General features: G+C 42.5%; 1 long non-coding RNA gene and 1 pseudogene across 2 annotated transcripts; both read right to left on the minus strand.

Annotated features, from left to right (window-relative positions):
- Positions 1–4222: 4222 nt before the first annotated feature.
- LOC148921562 (uncharacterized) lies at positions 4223–4891 on the minus strand. Its single transcript, XR_016126219.1, has 2 exons — positions 4699–4891; positions 4223–4522 (listed from the first exon to the last, which is right to left on the minus strand). It is a non-coding gene; the product is annotated as an uncharacterized LOC148921562 (long non-coding RNA).
- A 1601-nt stretch (positions 4892–6492) lies between these two features.
- On the minus strand, positions 6493–7989 carry LOC148921563 (uncharacterized; annotated as a pseudogene). Its single transcript, XR_016125583.1, has 2 exons — positions 7021–7989; positions 6493–6885 (listed from the first exon to the last, which is right to left on the minus strand). The product of XR_016125583.1 is annotated as an uncharacterized LOC148921563 (transcript).
- Positions 7990–9776: the final 1787 nt, after the last annotated feature.

The following is a 9776-nucleotide window of genomic DNA, read 5'->3' on the forward strand; positions in this document are numbered from 1 at the left end:
TATTAAGAATGAATAGTATATTTTATTGATATCTGATTGATACACAGAATGACTATTATATACAAATTGATAATATCTAAATAAGGTAAATATAACAGGATTGATGTAGAGAATCAATCCAGGTTGTCTAGATAAGGTAAATACAATGGGATTGATGAAGAGAATCAATCCAGATTAGCTATGACAGGAAGGCAAAGATCAAGGTTGACTTTGATGAGAGATTGCAGATGATTGCGTTGATGATGAGATGATTTCCTTTGATGAAGGTTCCCTTTTACGCCCCCGCAAGACGGTGGTCCCATCGGAGACACCGATCTTGGACCGGAGAAGCTGAAAACGCAGACGTGGAAGTGGTTTGGTGAGGGCGTCGGCAAGTTGGTCAACAGTAGAAACATGTGAAACTTGAAGAAGACCACTATTGACGCGATCCCGGACAAACTGAAAATCAATGTCAATATGTTTCATGCGAGAATGGAGAACAGGATTAGCACAGTAGAATGTGGCTCCAATGTTGTCACATGAAATGAGCGGTGGACCGGAAAGGGAAATGCCAAGTTCACGTAACAAGGATTGAATCCATGCAATTTCGGCAGTGGTGGTAGCAATGGCTCGATATTCAGCTTCAGTGGAAGAGCGGGCCACAGAGCGTTGCTTGCGAGAGCTCCAAGAGATGAGATTGCCACCAAGATAAACAACATAGGCAGTAGTGGACTTACGGTCATCAAGATTGCCGGCCCAATCGGCATCAGAGAAAGCATAGAGACGATGAGATGAGCGACGAGACAAATGAAGACCAAAGTATAAGGTGCCCTTCAAGTAACGAAGGAGACGCTTGAGGGCCTGCCAGTGAGACTCCGAAGGCTTATGCATGAATTGAGAGAGCTTATTAACGGCAAAAGAGATGTCAGGGCGTGTGAGGTTGAGATACTGAAGACCACCAATGATTTGACGAAATCGAGTAGCATCAGTAGGTGGAGTCCCATCATTGAGCACAAGACTATCAGAAGTAGATAATGGAGTCTTGACCTCCTTGGCACCGTCCATTTTTGCTTTGAGTAGGAGATCACGAATGTAATGGTGTTGCGAGAGAAAGAGACCAGTCGTGGTGGGAATAACCTCAACACCAAGGAAGTAATGAAGAGACCCCAAGTCTTTGACAGAGAACCGGCGAGCCAATGTGGCAATGAACTGCATTACAAGAGAAGAATTGTTGCCAGTAACAATAAGGTCATCAACATAAACCAAGAAATAAATGACATTGCTACCAAAAGTAGAAATAAATAGGGAGGCATCAGAGGTAGCATTGCGGAAGCCTTGTGAGAGCAAGAAGGAGCTCAATTCCTTGTACCATGCCCGAGGTGCCTGCTTAAGGCCATAAAGAGCCTTTCGGAGTTTACAAACATGAGATGGGAGGTTGGTATCAACAAAACCTGGGGGTTGTGACATATAAACAGTGTCACTAAGTGTGCCATGAAGAAAGGCATTGTTGACATCCAACTGACGAATAGGCCAGCCATGAGACAAGGCAAGATGCAACACAACACGGATGGTGGTGGGCTTAACCACTAGACTAAAAGTTTCTGAGAAATCGACGCCGGGGCGCTGATGAAAGCCCTTGGCGACCAAACGGGCCTTGTACCTGTCAATAGTGCCATCTGGGTGTCGTTTGATACGAAATACCCATATACAACCAATGAGATTCTGACTAGAGTCAGATGGAACAAGCTCCCAAGTTCCATTGGTAATGAGCGCATTAAACTCAGTAGACATGGCAGCTCGCCAAAGGGGATCTTTAATGGCCTGAGAAACACATGTCGGTTCAACGGATGAGGGTATGGGATGTTTGGTGGCAACTAAAGCATACCGAGGATTGGGCTTGCTAATACCGGCTTTGGCACGCGTCACCATTTGGTGATCGGGAACCAAGGGTTGTGAGATAGAAGATGGTGGGGGAGGCAATGGGTCAGGGGTGGGAAGGTAAGAACGAGTCTATTTGGGTTTCGAGGTAGGTACGGATAGGGATGGGGGAGGTTGGGTGTCTGGTCAGTGGGGGTCGGATTGGAAGGGAAATGGGTTGGGGTCATGGTTTGTGAAGGGGTATGAGTAGTATGAGGTGGGTTAGAGGAGGGTGGGTTTTGTGGCGGAAGTGGAGAGACAGTAGGGGCTGGAGGTGGTATGTGCGCAGGGGGCAGAGCTGCTCCAAGCGAAGAGGCAGCGGAGGACGATGTGGATGGTGCAGTCGGTGAAGAGGTGGTAGCCGATGGTGGTGGCATGGGGGCTGCTTGGAAAGGAATAAGAGTAACAGGAGGAGCAAGAGGAAACCAAGAGGTGGAAGTAGGAGAGGGGACAGAAGAAGTGGAATTATGGGCACTAGCAAGAGGGAAAGTGGACTCATCAAATTGGACATGACGAGAGATAAAAAGTTTATTGGATGAGAGATCAAGACATTTGTAGGCACTTTGATTGGAGGAGTAACCAAGAAAAAGACACGCGCGGGAACGAGGAAGTAACTTGTTGGAGTTGTAAGGCCGTAGCCATGGAAAACACAGACATCCAAAGGTACGAAGACGTGAGTAATTGGGTTGTTGATGAAAGAGTTGTTGATATGGTGAGACATTTTTTAGGATGGGAGTGGGCATTCGATTTATGAGGTAGACAGCAGTTTGAAACGCATATGACCAATAGGAAAGAGGTAATGAGGCTTGATGAAGAAGCTGGTGGTGGGCTTAACCACTGGACTAAAAGTTTCTGAGAAATCGACGCCGGGGCGCTGATGAAAGCCCTTGGCGACCAAACGGGCCTTGTACTTGTCAATAGTTCCATCTGGGTGTCGTTTGATACGAAATACCCATTTACAACCAATGAGATTCTGACTAGAGTCAGATGGAACAAGCTCCCAAGTTCCATTGGTAATGAGCGCATTAAACTCGAGTGAGACATGGCAGCTCGCCAAAGGAATCTTTAATGGCCTGAGAAACACATGTCGGTTCAACGGATGAGGGTATGGGATGTTTGGTGGCAACTAAAGCATACCGAGGATTGGGCTTGCTAATACCGGCTTTGGCACGCGTCACCATTTGGTGATCGGGAACCAAGGGTTGTGAGATAGAAGATGGTGGGGGAGGCAATGGGTCAGGGGCTGGGAAGGTAAGAACGAGTCTATTTGGGTTTCGAGGTAGGTACGGATAGGGGATGGTGGGGAGGTTGGGTGTCCGTTCAGTGGGGTCGGATTGGAAGGGAAATGGGTTGGGGTCATGGTTTGTGAAGGGTATGAGTAGTATGAGGTGGGTTAGAGGAGGGTGGGTTTTGTGGCGGAAGTGGAGAGACAGAGGGGCTGGAGGTGGTATGTGCGCAGGGGCAGAGCTGCTCCAAGGCGAAGAGGCAGCGTGGAGGACGATGTGGATGGTGCAGTCGGTGAAGAGGTGGTAGCCGATGGTGGTGGCATGGGGGCTGCTTGGAAAGGAATAAGAGTAACAGGAGGAGCAAGAGGAAACCAAGAGGTGGAAGTAGGAGAGGGGACAGAAGAAGTGGAATTATGGGCACTAGCAAGAGGGAAAGTGGACTCATCAAATTGGACATGACGAGAGATAAAAAGTTTATTGGATGAGAGATCAAGACATTTGTAGGCACTTTGATTGGAGGAGTAACCAAGAAAAAGACACGCGCGGGAACGAGGAAGTAACTTGTTGGAGTTGTAAGGCCGTAGCCATGGAAAACACAGACATCCAAAGGTACGAAGACGTGAGTAATTGGGTTGTTGATGAAAGAGTTGTTGATATGGTGAGACATTTTTTAGGATGGGAGTGGGCATTCGATTTATGAGGTAGACAGCAGTTTGAAACGCATATGACCAATAGGAAAGAGGTAATGAGGCTTGATGAAGAAGGGTGAGACCGGTTTCGACAACATGACGATGCCGTCGTTCGGCAACACCATTGTGTTGTGGAGTATGTGGTGGTGTGATGAGATGAGAGATGCCAGCGGAAGAGAGAAAGTTTTTGAGTTTGACAAATTCCCCTCCACCATCAGTAAATAAGGTGATGATTTTAGTTTTGAAATAATTTTCAACAAGGGCTTTAAAAGTGGTGAAGGTGGAAAACACATCTGATTTCTTTTTGAGAGGGTATAGCCATATGTACTTGGTAAAATGATCAACAAGAATAAGATAGTAGGAAAAGCCATCAATGGAAGAATAAGGGGCAGGGCCCCAAACATCACTATAAATGAGCTCTAACGGACCATTGCTTTGAAGGGAAGAAGTACCAAATGGGAGCCTATGGCTCTTATTACATTGACATGAATGACAAAGAGACTCGGACAATTTGGAGGACACATGAATGGAAGAGGAACGAAGAACTTGGTGAAGAGTTTTAGAATGTGGATGACCAAGACGCCGGTGCCACAAATTTGGAGAGACCACCACACCCACCATGGCCTGAGGTTGACGGAGGGATTGGGAGGACCACTCATACACATCGTCCTTATTCGGGCCTTGAAGAAGTACCGCCCCCGTGCTCAGATCCTTGACATGAAAGAAATCAGGAAAAAGTTCAATAGACGTATTATTTTGTTTGTTAAATTTGGAAATAGAAATAATATCTTGCTTAATGGAAGGAATACAAAGAACATTAGATAAGGCAAAGGTTTTGGAGGAGGGGGTAGTGAGAGAGGATGAACCGACATGAGTTATACCCAAACCTGAACCGTTACCAATAATTATTTCATCAGGGCCAGCGTATGTGGAGACATCGGAGAGATTGGTGACTTTGGAGGTAACATGGTGAGAAGCACCGGAATCAAGCAACCATGTGGGAGAGGCATTGTGGCGGCCATGGTAGGTAGAATTGACCACTGGCTGACTTTGGGAGCCAGATTGAAGCTGGGGACAACGTTTGGCACTATGACCTTATGTACCACACCATTGACAATAGCCACGATAACCAGTGCGTAGTGTTGTTTGAACGACGACCGTTGTCGGTGGTTGAGGGCGAGGTGGATTCAGAGGAACCACGGTAATTGTTGCGGAAGCTAGAAGAACCACGATTGTGATTGTAGGTGTGGGAGCGAGAACCACGGTTGGTGGGGGCTCGCTGGGAGCTGAGTGACATTAGCAGTGATGAGTGTGGTAACTGGGCGTCGGCGCGTGTAAGGGCAGCTTCATGTTCAACCAACTTATCATGAAGATTTTCGAATGAGATAGAGGTGTCACGGGAACGAACAACAGCAGCGATCTCCTTAAATTCAGAACCAACACCATTGAGAATGTAAAGGAGAAGATCATCATCAGAAAGGGGGACATCGATGATGGCAAGTTCATCGGCGATAACCTTAACATCTTGCAAATACTGCGAGACAGGCTTATCCTCACGACGCATAAGAGTAAGGCGTTCCTTGAGACCAAGGACACGAGCACGTGCTTTGCTAGCATAGAGATGGAGCAGTTTGTCCCACGCCTCCTTGGAGGTCTTGGCGGAGGCAATAAGGGATATTACTTGCGGTGATACGGATGCAAGAATGGCATGGAGGAGCAGCTGGTCCTGACGAATCCAAAGAGGCGCGGCTGGAGTGGTGGTGGGCATGTAGAAGAACCATCCACATAGCCCAGGAGGTCATAGCCAATAAGGAGGGCGTTAAACTGGGCACGCCAAGATGGGTAATTTGTAGGGGTAAGCTTGACGGGAAGTTGTGCAGCAGCGTTGATGGTGATTAGGGAGGATATGGTGTTGGAGTTGGTGTTGGTGATGATTGGGGAGGATATATCAGAGGATTGAGGAGCCATGAGTATAGACTGCTGGAAGAGGAAAGAAAAAAAGAGGAACAGAGGATGCTCGTTGGAGCCTTAGGGCTGTGATACCATAAAGATATTAAGAATGAATAGTATATTTTATTGATATCTGATTGATACACAGAATGACTATTATATACAAATTGATAATATCTAAATAAGGTAAATATAACAGGATTGATGTAGAGAATCAATCCAGGTTGTCTAGATAAGGTAAATACAATGGGATTGATGAAGAGAATCAATCCAGATCAGCTATGACAGGAAGGCAAAGATCAAGGTTGACTTTGATGAGAGATTGCAGATGATTGCGTTGATGATGAGATGATTTCCTTTGATGAAGGTTCCCTTTTAAACACAAGGAAAGCCTTTTATTTGCCACTCATGACAGGAGCACAAACGATTAGCCAAATCAACCTTAACACAGATTTCAGCATGCACATCATAGACAGAAGCACTACAACGACTAACATTCCAATTCCTACCAACCATCAACCTTTCGTTCAATGTTCTCTCCATCACGGGACATAGAACAGAACACCATTGCTCTGCTTTACGACTCCATTCAGCCATCATTTTCAAGAGTTTACTCCTAATCCCATCAACCATTTGACAGATTGGCAAAGCACGTAGCTCAAAAATCCAAGAATTAAATGATTCAGAAGCATTGTTGCACATTTCACCATATCGATTACCCTTAAAATAGGCATATGACCAACTCTCCTTAGGAAGATCTTCTAAAAAAGTCATAACAGGAGCACCAACCTCATGTTTTAAATTTCTCATATTAACCTCAAAAGCAGCTTTAGTGGGAGCATAAGCGCATTTCAAAAAAAGATCAACAATGTGATCCTGGAAAAATTTGCCATACGTAGAAGGATATTTAGATAAAAGGTTCTGTTTCAAATGCTGCAGGCAAAATGCATGATGGGATGTTGGAAACATGTTTGAAACAGCTTCGGTGAGACCTTTGTTATGATCAGATATAAATGTAATCGTCCTACCTTGAGGAGTCCAAACTTTAGCCAAATTTTCAAAGAACCAGCTCCAATTTTCCTCATTTTCCGAGTCCACGATAGCAAAAGCAAAGGGAAAAGATCCTGCAAACCAATAACATAAAATAGAATGGATGAGTAACCTGGTTTTTCAAAGGTATACAAAGACATACATTTAATATGTCACTTATCAAAAATCACAGAATATACAGTAATAAAAATAAAAAATAAAATTTATACCTTGGTTTCCATTCTTTCCCGTGGCACCAATTAGTTGCCCCTTATGCTTACTTTCTAGACCAGTCACATCTATGAACAACAAAGGTCTGCACCACCGAAAGCCCTCAATGCAGGCACCATAACAAATAAACAATCTCCAAAAACGAGAAGTCTTGGGATCACACTCCAAGACACAATGTGACCCCCGATTGGATGACATAAAGCATCACTATACCAAACTAATCGACTATAAGACGAGGATTCATCACCATGAACCTCGCTCTTGGCCAAATTTTTTGCATACCATGCAGTATGGTAAGAGATATCAAGACCATAGTTCTGCTTAAAATCCTTGACAATATCAACAGGCTTAATAAATGGTTCTTCCTGGATTCGATCCACCAAAACAGAAGATATAATCCTTGAGCTCATCATCTTTCTTTTCTCCTCACAGATAGCACCAGTGCAAGTGTGAACTTTATTTAAAGACTTAATGTAGAAAAAACCATTCAACCGACACACCGAAGCATGTATTCGCCAATTACATCCATCTGAGATCTTCTTAAAACATTCAGCAATAACACGTTCTTTTTCATTCTTTACAAAAGCAAAACGAAATCCATTCGCAAAGGCATACTTACACAACTTGTTACGAAATTCAACTACACCCCCTTCAAACTTCTGGCCCACACTATTAATATATTCCTTCCAACCCTGAGAGAAATATGTCTCGCCTTCATGAAATCTTGAGGTCCCCAAATGTTCATTCTCATCAAAAGCACTACTATCTAACATGCATGATGAAGACGCTAAATGATTAGATGCCGCATGATTTGATATTGCATCACCACAAGCTGCATGATTAGATATTGCATCATTAGAGGCAGCATGATTAGATATTACATCATTAGATGCTGTATGATTAGATATTGCATCACTAGACGCTGCATGATTAGATGTTGCATCATTAGAAGTTGTGTGGTTAGACATTGCACCAGCAGACAATGCATGATTGGGAGCTCCAGGCGTTGCATGATTAGACACTCCATGATCAACCGCTGCATGATCAGATGTTGCATCATTAGATGCAGCATGATCAGGAGCTGCACGATTAGCGCATGACTATAAGGTGCGTGATCAGGCCCCGCATGATTAGACGTTGCATGATTGCCATCCTCATTATTATTTGAAATCAAAAGATCCTTCACCGAAATATCAACAAAACTACTCTTGAACATTGATAAACACATAAGCATCAAACGCACATCCATATCTGATTGCAGCAAGCAATTAGGATGCTCAGGAAGAGAATATGTCAGCTCAAAACTCCCTACTTTTAGTTCCTTGAACCTTAAACACATCTCATTACAGATATCTGCATATTTACTGTGTTCAAACAATGCAATGACTACAGTAACTGCACCATAACTACACCTTGCGATTCTAGCACTCTCCATTCCTCTACATGTAAAAATGACCAAAACAAATCAACAGTAAGTACGAAAAAAAATAAAAATAAAAACTGAACAGTGAGTCAGCAACTACCCTTATAACTAATTGTAACTTATCTAAAGCAAATATTAAATTCCTGAACAAAATTAAATGTTAAACAATTATGTTAACAAATCATATTACAAAAATACAAAAACAAAACACAATGTAATTGAGTGAAACTGTCTCACAGTAAAAGTTATTCCAAAACAATAGAGTGTAACAAGTGTAACGAAGACAATTCCTTTTTCCAAAGCACTAGGATGCATCATTATACACTCTATTAACCACAACATAACACAGTAGCTGTAAAACGATTGTTGAACAACAAAAATGACAAAAAACCAGAAATAAAAATAACCATGCCGAACCAAATACCTCAACAATATCTCCAATCAATACGACCCAGAAGCCAAAAAAATTTAAACAAACTAAAAGCAAACAGAAACACAGAAATACAAATTTGCACGATGAACAATACCACAATAACTACTTCAACTAAAAAAAAGATATTCTTAATAAACCAAAAACACAGATTTATGTGAATCAACCAAAGAAAATATACAACATGACGACGAAGAACAAACCGAAACCAAACAAAGAAAAATAGCTAAATAGCTTGTGAATGATTCGTATGAAGACTCATCAACTACGCGCTCCAAAATAAATGAAAGCTCTGGAGAAACCAAAAATGAAAAACTTTGATGAACAAATCGAGCTGAAATCTTAATTAATTCAACCAAAAATTGACATTTTGAAGAAGAAAAAGAATCCGAATCTTGCAACTGATGATTCGTAACAAACTTGTTCATGTTTCAAGGGTAAAGGAACATCAAAATCTGGTTGACCAACACTAGGGAGGGATCTAGCTTAATTAAATTGTTGAAATAAAGGACAGCGTCCCCGAAATCACTTGCACTGGAAGACTGGATTCTATTTTTTAATAATTAAAAGTTGAAAATCTGTATTACTTCAATATAATTTTCCTGTAGAAATTGCAGGAAATCTTAGTTTTGCCTCATACATAAAAAAACATAAATGAAAAATATTTATAAATAATTGATACAGATATAGGACAACTATCCAGGTGATTTATGTAAGTGACTAGTTCATGATGTTGGAGAGCGAAAGGAAAATCATTTACAGTTTCTTTGGTTATCCTTGATTGGATTGTTGATTTGTAAGAATCAAACCAGACTCCCACCTGCACATTGCACGTGTACTGTTGATTTTGTATACACAAAGGAAGAGTATTATATACACTAGTATTACACGGAGATGTTGAA

This window comes from Prunus mume, linkage group LG1, assembly GCF_029339155.1.
Source record: "Prunus mume cultivar Tortuosa linkage group LG1, ASM2933915v1, whole genome shotgun sequence".
Taxonomy (NCBI): domain Eukaryota; kingdom Viridiplantae; phylum Streptophyta; class Magnoliopsida; order Rosales; family Rosaceae; genus Prunus; species Prunus mume.